Below are 15474 nucleotides of genomic sequence, written 5' to 3'. Positions count from 1 at the left end.
TGAAAAGAAAAGTGTCATGTTGATAAACGTTGCTGTACGTTTTTTTCCTTAATGCTTAAGAAATATTGTTTCGGATTGAAATAGCTTAACGATTGAGGATTAATTCGAAATTAAACCAAAATACTTTCACTTAAATGGCCTAATTGTCATTTAATATTAATTACTAATGTTCTTTCTCCAGTTCGCGACTTGTATTATACGAGGAGAAAGATTTGATTTAAATCAAAAAAATCGATTTAAATCAAAAAAATCGATTTAAATAAAAAAAATCAACAAAAATGATTTTTATTTAAAAAATCATGATTTTTTTCCACCCTGAAAGAAACTAAATTTTGTCAAAATTTAAAATTATGAACAAATTCACAATTGCACAATTGTAGGAGCATGACACTTCAGGTGTAAAGATGTCCGTCGCCATCTTGTTCCCCCATAGCTTTCTCCACCTGCAATTTGTTGTTAGATTTATTAATCCCTGACTTTCACAGTTTCAAAAGAACTTCCTCAGTATCATTGTATTGTTTCACAAACTGTATAACTGTTAGTTCACATCCTGGGCAACGTCTCTGTTCAACTGCAGCTATATTTAGAATACACATGCTGGTCATTTTCCACAATATAATCATGCGGTAATCTTGCGACAAGTAGTTCCCTTCGCTTGGCGAATAGTTTCATGTATATAACCGCTTATTTAATAAAAAAATCCTCTCTTTTTACATATTATCCGTGCAAGTTTGACTTGCACGTGACAGGCGCAGCACTCGAAATAATTGTTGAAAAATATAATTCTGACACTGATTTCCCTTTTACTGTCCTCTAAAAGATTTGTGCTGGGCAAAATAAAAATAAATCATTTGGCATAGATTAAATTCAAGAAGTCCATTAGAAGTATTTGTTGAAAAATTACAATTCTTTTACGATCTTAGTAATAAATACGGCTTCGAAATGTATGGCATAAAAGCTACAGTGGAAAAAGGACATATCTAAGCTATGTGGCCACTAGAAAGAACGAACGCTATCTAAACGAGTCAGGGCAGGACGATGCTGGTAGACTCGCGCGATAGCGCAGGGGTGAGTCCGGAGGGAGCAGGCGCATCAGGAAGGGTAGTGAAAAGAATTGGGTTTTGGCAATGATAGGAGTTTCAATAACATTTGTCATGGTTTCATACTAGTAACAATTCAATTGTAAATATAAAACACTCTTTATGTACACTGTGCAGAAATACACCACCGGTGGAAAATAGCAACTAATAGAGTCTTCTTTCATACGCATTCATTTATTCTATCCGTCGTAAAGCATTTATAATGGTTTTACATTAGTAACTCCATACTTGTAATCCTAAAATACAGCTAAATTACTTTATATTTAATTTATTCTGTCGCCTGCAGAAATTTGTTCCTTTTAAATGTCTTTTCATACGAAGTAGGGGTAATCCAAATGAAATCGACCAATTTCCAGGTCAAAGCTTGCTGACAAAATTTATTTATTAATTAATTTTGTAAAGATTGTACCACATCCAAGGAGTTGAAAACGGGTATTCATTTATTTTTTAGCCGCGAAGGTTTGTAGCGGCCATTTTGTATAGGCGCCTGAGCATATTTTGCACTTTTCAGAGGATTCCGTTAAACACTGTAACTTTCAAGGTTTTAAAGATAATATGTTTAAACCAAAAACATATGAAAGATAATTGAATGGACAACATTCTGTGTTCTGTACACATTGAGATGTACTTTAGAACGTCGAAAAAAGAAGCTCTGAACATAGAGGTTGGAAACCTAGAAATTGCAATTTTGGAATGTACATTTTGAAACGAAATAAATAAGACTCGTCTTCAATTCTTTGTCTACATAGAGACTAGATAGTAAACAATGTCCCAAACAAATTTCAGATCTGAGAACCGTATACTTGATTTTTTGGAAATTTTTAAACATTGCGAATTTTCGAAAACCGTGTATTTTCACCACCAAATGTCTCAGGAAGGACATAAGTAAAAAATCCCAAATTTGCACAAAATAGACGATAGTTGTGCAGTAACAAGTGAGTAAAATTGCAACACTGTCATTTGCACTTAATGGTACAATAGCCTGTGTTTATGACAGAAAAGGTGGATTGGAGGAATTGAAGACATTAGCCAGAAAATAACAATCTTTTTGATCACTTTTTCCATTCCCATGGCCCAAGAACCTCTTTTAAACTATGTACGAATGACAAAGTGTGGGTGCCAATCACTAAGATCCGCCGGAAACTCACACCCGCACTCCTACAGGTCATACTTTCAATTATCAGTGCCAAACTCTATACACAAATTAGTCAAATATTTACCTCACTCATGTCTTAACAGCAGCGCTGTAGGCAGAAAACAAATAACAGATGCGTTTCGTTTTTTGTACAAGATATGATTCATAAATTACGTATACTTTACCCATTTAATATTACTGCCGTGTTATTTTGACTTTTGCAACAAAGTTTATATTCACTCCAATGGCGCTTCATGATATTAAGTGCCAGTAAAGAAAAACTTATAACTTAGAAATTATTCGAGTCTCAGTGATGCAAGTACACACACTTGTTACTGCACAACTACCGTCTATTTTGTGCAAATTTGGGATTTTTTACTTCTGTTCTCTGAGCTATTTGAGGGTGAAAATACACGATTTTCGAAAATTCGCAAGGTTTAAAAATTTTCAAAATAATAAGTATATAATTCTTAGATATGAAACTTGTTTAGGACATTGTCTATTATCCACTCTCTATGTAGACAAAGAATTGAAGGTGAGTCTCATTTATTTCGTTTCAAAATGTACACTAATGTCCAAAATGATTGTCGCATATCTATAACTGTCTTCTTGTAAGAATATAATTTGATAATGATTTTGCAGGGTACTTTTAATACTAATACTATGTATATAATCGGGAAGTGTATATTTATGGTAAATTTAATAGGAAAAGAATTACAAATACAAAAATTAGAATGAGTAAAACAAAATGTTGCTAAATAGACAAGAAAATTTTTATTTTCGTTATATTGTTCTTATTTACTGCTCTTTTGACATGAAATCTACCCCATACATGTCTTTGCCGATTATACACATACTAACATTGTAAGAAATATCGGGTGAATTCGTTATCAATATTCCTACAACATATTTATAGACATCCGACAATAATTTTGGACATGAGTGTACATTCCAAAATTGCAATTTCTAGGTTTCCAACCTCAATGTTCAGAGCTTCTTTTCTCGACGTTTTGAAGCACGTCTCAATGTGCACAGAACATAAAATATTGCCCATTCCAGTTTCCAGTCTCTTTCATAGGGTTTTGGTTTGAACTCATTATCTTTAAAACCTAAAAGGTTACAGCGTTTAACGGAATGCACTAAAAAGTTCAAAATCCGCTCAGCCGCCTATACAAAATGGCCGCTACGACAAAACGTGTGCGGCCAAAAAATAAATGAATACCCGTTTTCAACTCCCTAAATGTGGTACAAACTTGGCTAAAAAATTAATAAAAAACTACATTTTGTCAGCAAGCATCATTGGTCGATTTCATTTGGATTGACCCAGTATTTAAATCTTCCAAAATGTGGTGCGCCAAAAGTACACCAGTATCTAATCAACTTTGGAATTTAACCCGCAAATAACGCCAGACACTGCGACCTCATCCTATGTACTATTCACCAACCAGCCTCCTCTTCACAGGCTTCAACACTCCACTCCCGGTGAGTCATAAAAGCAATCACCTATCATGCCTAGTAAAAATGGAAAGTAGCTAATACAGTGAAACCTCTACTAACGGACACCTCTACAAAGCGGACACCTCCCATAACGGACATATTTTGTAATCCCCAAACACTGTAATAGGAAAAAAACATATTGGCAAACCTCTCTAAAGTCTTGTCTTTTATAGGTATTATTTGCCACCGTATTACGGACACTTTCTCTAGAAACAAGTTGGAAAGTGCAGTAAAAATACACTTTTAGTAATTCATACGTATGTTACCAAGGAAGAACATGTGGGTGTGACAACATTTTGCCTCCTCAATTGTCTATTCAGCAACCCAAAGGAGGGGTCTCTGTTTCACAACACTCTTATATCCTTTGCGTGCATTTCACTCCCACCCAATCTGCTTCAGAAACAAAAGTGATTGATAGTTGCCCACTGTTCGGAATGACACATCATTCTACTGTCCCGCTGGAATTTCTAACCAAACAGAAGACAAGTTTGGTATTTTTGACCACGGGTACGCATTTTTTTTTTTATTTTTTTTTTAAGTCATTGCTGGACTGCAATTAACTCATAAATTAAAGCAACACCGAAAACGTAGTAAGTAGCGATAAGTACAAAATGCAGAGAACTATAACATCTTATTCCCATGTTGTACCTCGAATTGAATGGCACAAGATAATGCAGGTACAGTAACATTTTGGTAATATTCATAAATACGTGATTCATGATTTTTTTTTTCTAATTGCATATTACCTTGTTTATTAATTTACGTAAGAAAATATTGAAACCTCTTTACGACGGACACCTCTCTATAACGGACAATTTTTTGATTCCCCACGGCTGTCCGCTTTAGAGAGGTTTCACTGTATAATACGAATATTAACCCTAAAATGCATTTTGATGCCAAGTGGTACCATAATGAATCAATAACAATAATAATGATATTCTTAAAATGTGTACATTAGCGAACAGCGCACGCTGATGCCATGTGGTACTAATGGAGTTAAGCTTTCTACCACAGTTTTCGTCTAGTGGCATAGGTCGGACAGAGAGTGTCAGAGAGCATCAAAAAGCATATAGAAAGCACAACGTGCACATTTGTTACTTGTAAATTTTTTCACAAAATCTTTTGATCTTTTAACATTAAAAAAATATCGTGGCTAACTGCTGCATCGCTGGACCAGTTTGAGAAAATTTCCCGGGTCAATTGGAGAATTAATTTAAATTTGTGAGGAAGAATGAATGAAAGTCAGGTAAGGGAAATAGTAAAAGTTAAGAAAGTTGTTGTATTTGCTGATTGTTTTTGATGTTGTAAGCGGCACTGTATGTGGAGGCAGATGTACTATTTCGCAGAGAGGTACACATGTTTTATTATACGGATCCATAGACTGCAAACTGCACAGAAAAATTTGGGCGTCTTTAATTTGCCCATTTCATGTCGAGAACAGAACCCAGCGAACCCATGCGGGGGCTGCTAACCCGTTCCTACCGGTACGTGACGTTTGGGCGCGGACGTTTGGGCACGGACGTTTGGGCGCCGCCGTTTGGGCACTGGACTTTTGGGCGCGAAGCCATTTGGGCGCCAGACGTTTGGGCGCGAGTTAAATTAAAAAGTCATTATGTTAGGCGCTGAGTACTAAGCTCGAATCAAGATATCACAAGGTGTCTACTGTAGTGGAAGTCCTTGAATTATACTGGATTTTGTTTTACATACTAGAAATACTGGAATTTCAAAATTCTAAAAACTGAATTAACAATTAAGTTTTGTAAATTTAAGTTTCAGCCAAAGTTAAGTGTGCTTTTTATTTGATAACTTTTCAAGCTAAGTAGACCAGACTAGATATGATTGCCTGTATTACATACATAGTGAACCTATTCCATTAATTCGGGGTACTTCTACTGTAGTTAAGCAGGCCTTCTACTGTAGTTATGCGATAAGTGTAAATGTCAAACACATTTCTAGGGGCTAAATGACCAATATATGTACACTTAACAATTATTTTTCACTTTGAAATCTTTTTTTTCCTTTCGCTACTTTCTTCAATGCAGATTAAATGCTTACAATGGAACGGAAAAAAGTGTGTTAAGTTTTGATTTTTATATTGGAATGTTTTAAAAAAAAATGATACCCGAAATACGGCATACTGCAGTTCCTAAACTCAGTGTCCTAGACACCCTGTATCAACATCTTTCCCTCAACTCGATTAGGATTTAGGAATTTAGATTTCTGGGCTTTCGGCATCTAAGGCCATTTAGCCCGTCACGTTTGAGGGAGTACACTATCCGGGGAAAGGGGAGGAAGGAAGCGGCCTGGACCTATAAATTACGTACCACCCCGGCATTTGCCTGGTGTTAATGAGGAAAATCCAGGAAAACCTCATTCAGGGTGGCTGGCGTGTGACAAAGAGCGTGTTACAATTTTTCGACAGAATGCCCCCATCGGGAATCGAACCTGGGATTACTCGCACCGAAGGCGAGAGCATTAGCGACTACGCTACGCGGGGCCACTTCCCTCAACTCGAGTGCGCGGAAATCTTTTATTGGTAGTTCTTTATTGGATTTAAGGAAGAGAAGAGTTTAGCAAACATAATACGAAAGAAAACAAATTTTAATATTCATAAGTATGTAATTATTAACTTTAAAAAAATACAAAAATTAAATCAATATGTTTTAATTACCATTAAGAAAATTATTAACAGTTCGTCTGATTCCTTCATTTCCTAGCTTTCTTATATAATACAAAAATGAGATCATTAGATCAGAAGTACAAGAATCGTAAACAAGCGAAAAATCAATTCATGACGAGGTTAGGCAACAAATGCCACAAACGCATTAAACTATTTAATTTAGATGAATAAATAAGATAGAGATAGAAAATATACAGATAAATGAGGTGAGATAAAGATAGAAATGTAGGAAATGTATATATCTTGATTCGCGCTTAGTTTTCAGTGCCTAGCTTACTTTATATGTAAATTGTGATTTTTTGCTATGTACCTCGCGCCCAAACGTCTGGCGCCTAAACGGCTTTGCGCCCAAACGTCCGGTGTCCAAACGGCAGCGCCGAAACGTCCGCGCCCAAACGTCCTGTCCCGTTCCTACTACCACTACTACTACTCCTATTTATACTACCGATCCGTATAGTAAAGCTACACGAATAATAACGTAATCTAATGTAACTTAATGCAATCTAACCAAATATAACCAAATACAGTACATATTGGTACTTTTTTTCGATTTTCAAATTGGTCCGGCGATACAGCACTAATCGTTTCACAATATTCCATACCACATAGTTTCTGCTGATATTGACACTGAATTCTGTGGCTGATATTTAGTTATTGACACTGAACTCTGTGGCTGATATTTAGTATCTCCCTCAATCTTGCACATATAAGATTTACAGTGTGTTATCTACTTTACAAAATATAGCTGAGTTAGGGACAGCTAGCGAAGAGAGTTAGAAGCCCCCAGGACCCTTGTACTTCTACCTTTATCACAATTTAGACAAAAACAAGGTACTCGGTTCTGGAACCATGAAACAAGTTGGGGGAGATACTAAATGTCACTCAACTCTGTTTTCACTAGTGAAATACAACGATGACAGCTATCCTGTAACTTGATACCCCAGGAGCAAAAACGGGTTCACTCGAGCAGACGACTCTACCAAAATCAAAATTTATAGGTAAAATACGATGTCAAACACTTTTCATAAAAGAAGTTTAGTATGAATATAAGTAATTTCTGTTATTAGATATCATATTGAAATACATTTTGAATGGGAGTGAACGTATTCTAAGTGTAACTATTTACTGAAGCGGAAGAATACAAGAATGCGAAAAAGGTGGAAATAAACGGCGGGAATGTTCTGTTCGTGTTAGCAATAGACATTTGCGATGGATATAATGCAAACATACGATTTTATTACAAAGAATTGTGTGATAAAGAGCGTCATAGTATAAAGTTTTTGCAGCATCATGGTACCGGTATGTTGAAACGTAAAATCAACTATGCGAAGTGTGGAATAGAAGTAAAAATTCAAAACAGACGAATTTCTCCTCGCAGCGGGTCATTTCTACCCGGGAAACCAATGAAGTCATTTTGAATGTAAGAGTTATTACGATTATTTAAGTGTTTTTGAAGGTGAAAATTATTGCGGATATTTTATGTATTTTTACACTATCCTTGTTTATGCGGATGCCCTCCGTCGTTGACGCGCCTGCTCCCTACAGACGCACCCCCTCGCTCCGCTCGGGCCCCCCTGCTGCGCTCCTACTCGTGGCCAGCACTCGAGTGCGCTCCACTTCGTGCTTTTAGTGGCCACCTAGCAAGTTGGTTCGTGGTTTGTGCATTAGCTCCTCATTTAATGCATTCTCTGCAAGAAGAAACCGGATAATGCAATAAATGTGTGAAAATTTGGTAGAGCCGTCTGCTCGAGTAATGCCGTAAAAACATAAAAATCATACCGGTATATTGGATATTATTTACATTTATCTACATAATTCAAAAAAAAAAAAAAAAAAAGAAAGAAAGAAAGAAGAAAAATAATTTCAACACCACCAAAATTAATTTCGTGCAATAAAGGGTTAAGACAACAGATACTTAAAAAAAAATTATTACCATATGTATGTTGATCAGTTGCTATCTACAGTAAACCATAAGAAAAGCGTAAAGGCACAAACCACACGAGTTTTGAGGGCACCACGAACAGATATTTTGCAAAGGATTTAGTACGTGTTCCTAAAGCATTAGAACCAGTGGTCGAAGTGAGGCGGTATGCGATGGTATGCCATACCGGCTCTGGTTTTTCAGTAATGAGGACATACTGTCTCTGGTTTTTCAGTGATCAAGACAATATTTAAATAGCCGGTATGTTGAGTCAAAATCATAGTAATACCACAGAGGAAATAACTATGTGACTTGTTATTTCCTCTGTGGTAATACCGCCTCTGCTTTTTCCCACTTCGAACACTGATTAGAAGACATTAAAAAAAAACTATTTGTAGATAATAATCTGCTGACCCGAATATTCTTAATCTGCACGAGAAAATCTTTACAGAACTGCAGTCCTTACAAACGAAATTATTGATAATATTTTATAATTAAGTACGTTAACCAGTACTAACCACAATATAAGTACAAAGTAACAAATTTCAGTCTTTCTTCCCTTAAAGATTAACAGAAAATATACCCCTACTGATAGTGACTGCTTGTTTATGCATTATTCATCCACTGATAAACACTAGCCCTTTTACGATTATTAATCTATTAACTCACATATAACAAACTGTCGTCGTAATTAACTTAATTTAATCTTGAATAATAGCGCCACCAATCACACGGGCGTCCTCCATATTGTTTACAACATGGCAAAAATTGAGACAAACGACTTCTACATAGCACACTTTGTAAATGTCTTGTACTCCATAATTTACGGTATACTAACGGGACATAAGTGTATTTTACTTTACTGAACATAGAAACAAAAATTCTTTGATGACAGCTTTTGTAAGGAACTTACGCGTTCTTATGAATTGTTAGCTGAAATAATTAAATAACAATAAAAAAAAAATCAGAACGTGCACTGTTGCTATGGCAACAGATACAACTGACTGAAACTTCCTACCAGGCCTGTGACAGTCAAAGGGAATCCGGAAGTACACTGTTTTAGTTCATAACTTTCACTGCGAGAGATAGATGTCGATAGTGTCGCTCCGTCTCGCATGCTGATATTCACTTGTTTAAGAATGTGTCCATCTTTTTCTGATAAGAACCGATTCGAAGATACGACTTTTGGTGAGAAGTTATATTTGTATTTCTTGAGCCGTCTTGTTTCAATGTGTTTACAATTGATTTCATATTTATAATTAAATATCCGCTTATTTTATAATATGTTGCTTGTTGTATTGTGTATGTGACATTCTTTAAAGCAGTATGGATGACTTGCGGCTGTGTCATTACCGATTGGAAAGAAGTCCTGCTACATGTTTTAGTATTTTCCAGAAAATAGGTTTGTTACATTATAACATTATAGGGTAAATAGTTAAAAGTTTCAGTGTTCGAATATCAATATTCACAAATAATAGTTTTACTAACTTTTATCTAAAATTAAAATTTTGTTGGATTTAGGTTCTGTGTGTTTAACGAAGTAATTGAGTAGCAAAGATACACGTAGGCCTATATATGGCTGACTGAACTTTTTTCGTTATATATACATAAATTTAGCAATACTTAACATGTTTGTATAAGAGCAGAGTGAAAGATAAGTGTAAATTTAACCAAAAAAAGCTGTGGAACTACAAAATGAGTCCTGTTACACCTTCATGTACAGATTAAGAATAGGTGAACCAATCTAAAATCTTCGTTTAGTTGAATTATACTTTAGTGTCCCTTTCAGTACTGGGATTGAGTATAGCCTGCTCCCCCCAGTGATTTTTAACGAATCATAGTGATTCTAACGATTCATATTAGTTCATAATGAATCGGAATCGCATGTTATAAAGATGTAAGATGTAATTCTTGTGATAAGGAAGCTTTAGTATAAGTAGTAGTAGTAGCGGTAGTAGTGATAGTAGTAGTAGTAGTAGTAGCGGTAGTAGTAGTAGTAGTAGTAGTAGTAGTAGTATTTAATAGCAATAGTAGTAGTAGTACTAGTAGTAGGAACGGGTTAGAAGTTCCGCAGGGGTTGGTTGGGTTCTGTTCTCTATATAAGTACAATAGAAGTAGTAGAAGTAGTACTACTATTACCGGCAGTAGTAGTAGTAGTAGTAGTAGTAATAGTAGTAGTAGTGATAATAATAATAATAGTAGTAGTAGTAGTGAGTCTACCAGTTCCGGTGACAAAGAACTGGGGGGAGCGGGCTATACACAAACCCATTACTGAAACTATATGAGATTCAGACCTTCAATTTAAGGTGGAATTTGAACCAACGTAATGCGTTTATATTTCAATGTACTTCCTGGAAGATTAGGATTCGATTTCAGGCGGGAGCTCATGTGGTTTGGATTCCACGTTAATCAATATGTCAATGTCTCATGTAGCCTCGCTGCTGCACGGGAGTTAAGCAGAAAATCAACTTAACTCATTGAATGTACTTCTATCGCAAGTCGAACCGAGGAACATGTGCATTAAAGGTGTGCATGTGAGCCATTTGACCAGTGAAGAAGACATATAAAAAGTAATTACATATATACCCTGCGTTTGATTAAACTGTATTGTTAGTACCTTGAGAAGTTGCATTTTGTAACGGCAAGTTTGAATTGGGAGCACAATTATTATTGCTGCAAATGCATTTTCTGGGCAAAATGACTCATATTGTCCAGAATAGGGATATCCACAAAGTTCCGGTTCCGCGAGGAACCGGTTCTCGGAGATCCGGTTTTCAGAACGGTTCTCGGAGATCCGGTTTTCAGAACCGGTTCCGGACATGGATCCGAAAACCCCGTTCTAGAACCGGATCTTAGGAACCGGTTCCAGACCTGGATTCGAAAACCCGGTTTCAGAACCGGATCTTAGAAACCGGTTCCAGACCTGGATCCAAAAACCCGGTTCCAGAACCGGATCTTGGGAACGGGTTTCAGATCTGGATCTGAAAACCCGGTTCCAGACCTTGATCCGAAAGCCCCCAAAGACCCGTAAAACCCCCAAAGGAGGCACAGAGTTCACCTTCAAAACACTGCAAAGAGGACCATGCGCTTGTGCCCTCCCCGCCCAGACCCGCTTGTGCCCCCACAAAAAAATGTTGGTCCACCAGTGGGTGTTTAGCCAAATGAGTTGGCCAGTTTGCCTATTTAGCCAATGAGTTTGCCAGTTACCCAGTTTATTTAGCCAAATATAACAAGCGGCCGCCGCCTGGGCGCCTGCCTGTCAAAGAATGAAATCAAATCTTTGAGTTTTACGTCCCACGGTTATGCCGGTTAGGCTAAAGGAGACGGTGATGATGAGTAATGAATGTAATGGTGGAATGAAGAAAGTGGGAGGAAACGGGAGAACTTCAAGGAAACCACGCACACGATGTTTGTCCATCACAAAGGCGCCTGCCTGTCGATTCCATCATTTCATCTAGCACACTGTTCACAGCCTGCCAGCAGCTCGGGTTTAGCGTAGGGATGGTCACAAATTTTCGGTTCCACGGAACCGGTTCTTGAAGATCTGATTTTCAGAACCGGTTCCTACCTGGATTTAAAGAACCGGTTCCGGACCTGGATCCGAAAAACCGGTTCCAGACTTGGAACCGAAAAACCGGTTCCGGAACCAGATCTGTTCAGACCCGAAAACCGGTTCCGCCAGGAACCGGTTGTGGCCATCCCTAGTCTAGAAGCAATCGTACTGCTGGAGTGTTGCAAATTAGCATATGGAAATTAGAGGTAATATACTATTTATATGCCCCGGGCGCCAGATTGGAAAGTCGCAAAATTGGGCAAATATTTGGGACAGTGGTTTGGTTTGATTGGTCAGGGAGGATCTAAGGCGAGTTCTTGCCCCGGGAGTCAACTAGCGTATTTCCGTCGCTGCGTGGCTTGTACACGTGATTCTAGCCGCGGGTTGTGAACTTCCGCTCTCTTGTCGAAACACCTATTTGTTACACGCATAATAATAATATCATTCTATCACCGGTGTGAACATTACAGCCTTCAGCTCATTTCTTTTTGAACACTCCTTATATATAATTTACGCATATGTCATACCTGTAAGGTAAGGGGAACCGAAGAATTTCAGCAACCAAAAGTCATTCCCTAAGACAGAAGACGTTCTGTTTCTCTCTGAGCGTTATTTATCTTCAAATATGACCTAGTACTGAAAGAGTACATGGAACATAATACCGGTACCTATAATGGTTATATGACAGTACTGTCAAGAAGTGAGAGAATTGTTGCTTTAGCTTGGTACTAATGGAGGTTACGTGAAATGCAAAAAGTTGATTTAAAAAAAGTGTGCAAAAACAAGTACAGATAGAACTAATGCTTACAAATTAGGTTAGATAAACTTATGTATTTTAAACAAAATTTAGTGTAAATAACACATGTTCTCTGACAGGAGTCCTAAGTCTTCGTGTTATTTGTTAGGGATCGGGCTTTGCATGTTTCCAGCTAGTTCACGGAAACAATCCACTCGTTCAAGCAACTTAATGAAGAAATATAACTACTACTTAATTAATTTGAAACGAATTTTGTTTTTAAAAAAACATAGTATTCATCAGGCTTTGAAAAACAAAATCCACATGAGTCCTTGTGGGTATTTTTGGTTTAAATTGATTTTGTGAAAGTTTCTTTGCGACGGTAATGTTAAAATGTGAATCTGTAATATCATATACAATAACTTGTTTCGGGGAATGAGTGGTTCAGTAGTAGATCTCTCACCTGTGGCGCATGGGGTATTTGGCTCGATCCAGCCCAGCCAAATGGACTTTGGAGTGGACAAACATCATGCTTATGGCTTTTCTCGGTAATCTCCCGTTTTGTCATTCTACTATCATCCACCGTCTCTTTTAGCCTTGATGTATAATTATGCAACATTAAATTGAAAAAGATCTTCAGCTCACGAGCTGGAGTAGTAGGTAGCGAACGCACTTTTGTTGCACCGCTAGGATTTCTTGGTCAGATTTCTGGTTGTTCTGATTCAAGAACTATCAGTTCACGTCTGATATAAGTTTAGTGCTAGAAAAAGAACTGAAAATTCAACAAATAAATGCAAGACTTTTTTCTGTTTACTGATAGAAGAGGCTTCAAGATGCTGGTGATGTGTTAGGGGAAACTTTTATGAAGAGCAATAGAATAGCAGTGTGCAGCGATCTGAACAGACAGTGATAGTGTAAAATAGTTAGCCTCTTATTTCCAATGAGGCCAAATTGTTGGTGTAACGAAAGTGCTATATATGTTGAGTGTATTGTGAGGATCAGTGCCTAAGATTATTACTGCCAACAAAACTCATGGCAAAAACACGTTAGCAAAAAAGAACAGAGGTTGGAATGAAGCCCCCTGTTACAGGCACTGCCGAACATTAAAGCTGATTGTCACTTAGAACTGTCGTTCGACTGTGATGAAAGTGACCCAAGGCTGTGAGCACCAGTTCTCACAGCCTATGTCGAAATCATTCCGCCCCGAATTGCATGATAGGGACATAATGTGTTTGTTGCACAACTGAAACTGTTGATAAGGGACCATAAAGCTTTAGCACACGCCTATGTTGACGCGAATATGCAGCATTGACTGCTGATGTCTGGAAACGTGTGATATGGTTGGATGAGTCTTCGTTCATTATATTTCAAATCACGATCGTGTTTATGTGGTCAGACACCAGAGAAGCGTATAATATGCAGTGTCTCCACCCAACCATGAATCATGATGGACACTTTGTGACCATGTGGGAGGCAATATCTTGGCTTTTATGGGGTTCTATGTTGACGCTTACCGGTCTCGCCCTTGCTGTGATTATGATCCGATTTTGGGGGACCGTTTGTATCCTATGCGTGGGATGGTGTTTCCGGTCAATTATGCCATATTCCAGGATGATAATGCGCCCATTCATACAGCTGAAGCTGTTGGGTCGTGATTTGAGGAACATGTAGATGAAATTGAACAATACCCCTGGCCCGCCGAATAATGGACTAATACCGTCCGACGTAGAGAGAACTACACGCAGAATGATGCAGTATTCCACTCTTGATAATCACCTCATCTATGACTCCATTAAGTCACATCAGAGCTGTTCTAAGGGCGAAAAGTAGTGCAGCCCTATAGTAATCTAGTAAGTTACATTTTTTCAGGTATTCCATTGAATTGATACGTATCTGTATATCAGTATTCCTTTGTCATCAAGCGTGTACACAACTTCAAGACGGGAGACCCGGGTTCCACTCCCGGTGAGCTCATGTGGTTCTAATTCCATGTTAAGCAGAGGTGCATGTCTCATATTGAATAGATGTTGAAAGGGACATTATGCCCTGATCCAACCAACGAAATAACATAGTAAATATTATTCATCAAATATAAAAACATGTACTAACCCAGGGTGCAAAATTTCAAAATCAGATGCACTCGACAATCAAAAAATGATGGTCGCCAGTATCTCTCATTTACAAATTATGAGAGACCCCCACGGCCTTTGGTTTGAGAAAGAGACAATTAGATTCAGTATAATCAATTTTGAATTGGACAATTCATATACATGTTAAAAAGTATCTTAAGACTGCACGTTTGTGTAACGTTCTCTTTGTACTGAAGTACCAGTTGTCGATTGCAGTGATAACGGTATCTCATGCAAATATAAATTTTTTAAAAATGTTTTACTTTACACCGCTTGACTCATCAAAAGGGCCCGGGTCAAAATTGTTCCGCGACAAATGGACCCTAGTCAAAAGGGAATTGCGTCAAACGGGCCCCGGTCAAGAGGGGGCCAACTAAAAAAGGCCCGTGTCAAACGGCCCCGCGTCAAAAGTGACCTTATCAAAAGGTCTCCGCAACAAAAGGGCCAAATCAAAACGCTCCTCATCAAAAGGACCCGGGTCCAAAGAGTTCCACGACAAAAGGGTCCGCTTCAAAAGGGCACGAGTCAAACCAGCCCCGCGTCGAAAGGGCCCAGGTAAAATGACTCCGCGAAGAAAGGGCCCGAGTCATAAGGGCGCTGCGTCAAAAGGGCCCGAGTTGAAGGGGAACTGCATCAAACGGATCTGGGTCAAAAGGGGTCCCGCTACCAAAGGGCACGAATAAGAACGACCATGAGTCAACGGCCCTGGTTGAAAGGGCCCCG

At 38.0% G+C, this 15474-nt stretch overlaps 1 protein-coding gene across 6 annotated transcripts in view; it reads right to left on the bottom strand.

Annotated features, from left to right (window-relative positions):
* Positions 1-9371, bottom strand: part of LOC145690237 (FIGNL1-interacting regulator of recombination and mitosis-like) — an 83311-nt gene extending 73940 nt beyond the window's left edge. For 2 of the 6 annotated variants that reach the window (XM_081764927.1, XM_081764932.1), the window contains exon 1: positions 9003-9159. The gene's annotated coding sequence lies outside the window, so the exon portion shown is untranslated. The other 4 variants (XM_081764930.1, XM_081764929.1, XM_081764928.1 and 1 more) reach the window with 4 other exon arrangements.
* Positions 9372-15474: the final 6103 nt, after the last annotated feature.

This window comes from Thermobia domestica, chromosome 7 (genome assembly GCF_964235325.1).
Source record: "Thermobia domestica chromosome 7, izTheDome1.hap1.1, whole genome shotgun sequence".
Classification (NCBI taxonomy): Eukaryota; Metazoa; Arthropoda; class Insecta; order Zygentoma; family Lepismatidae; genus Thermobia; species Thermobia domestica.
Note: the sequence above shows the minus strand (reverse complement) of the source record. Positions and strands in the feature narration are given on the sequence as shown.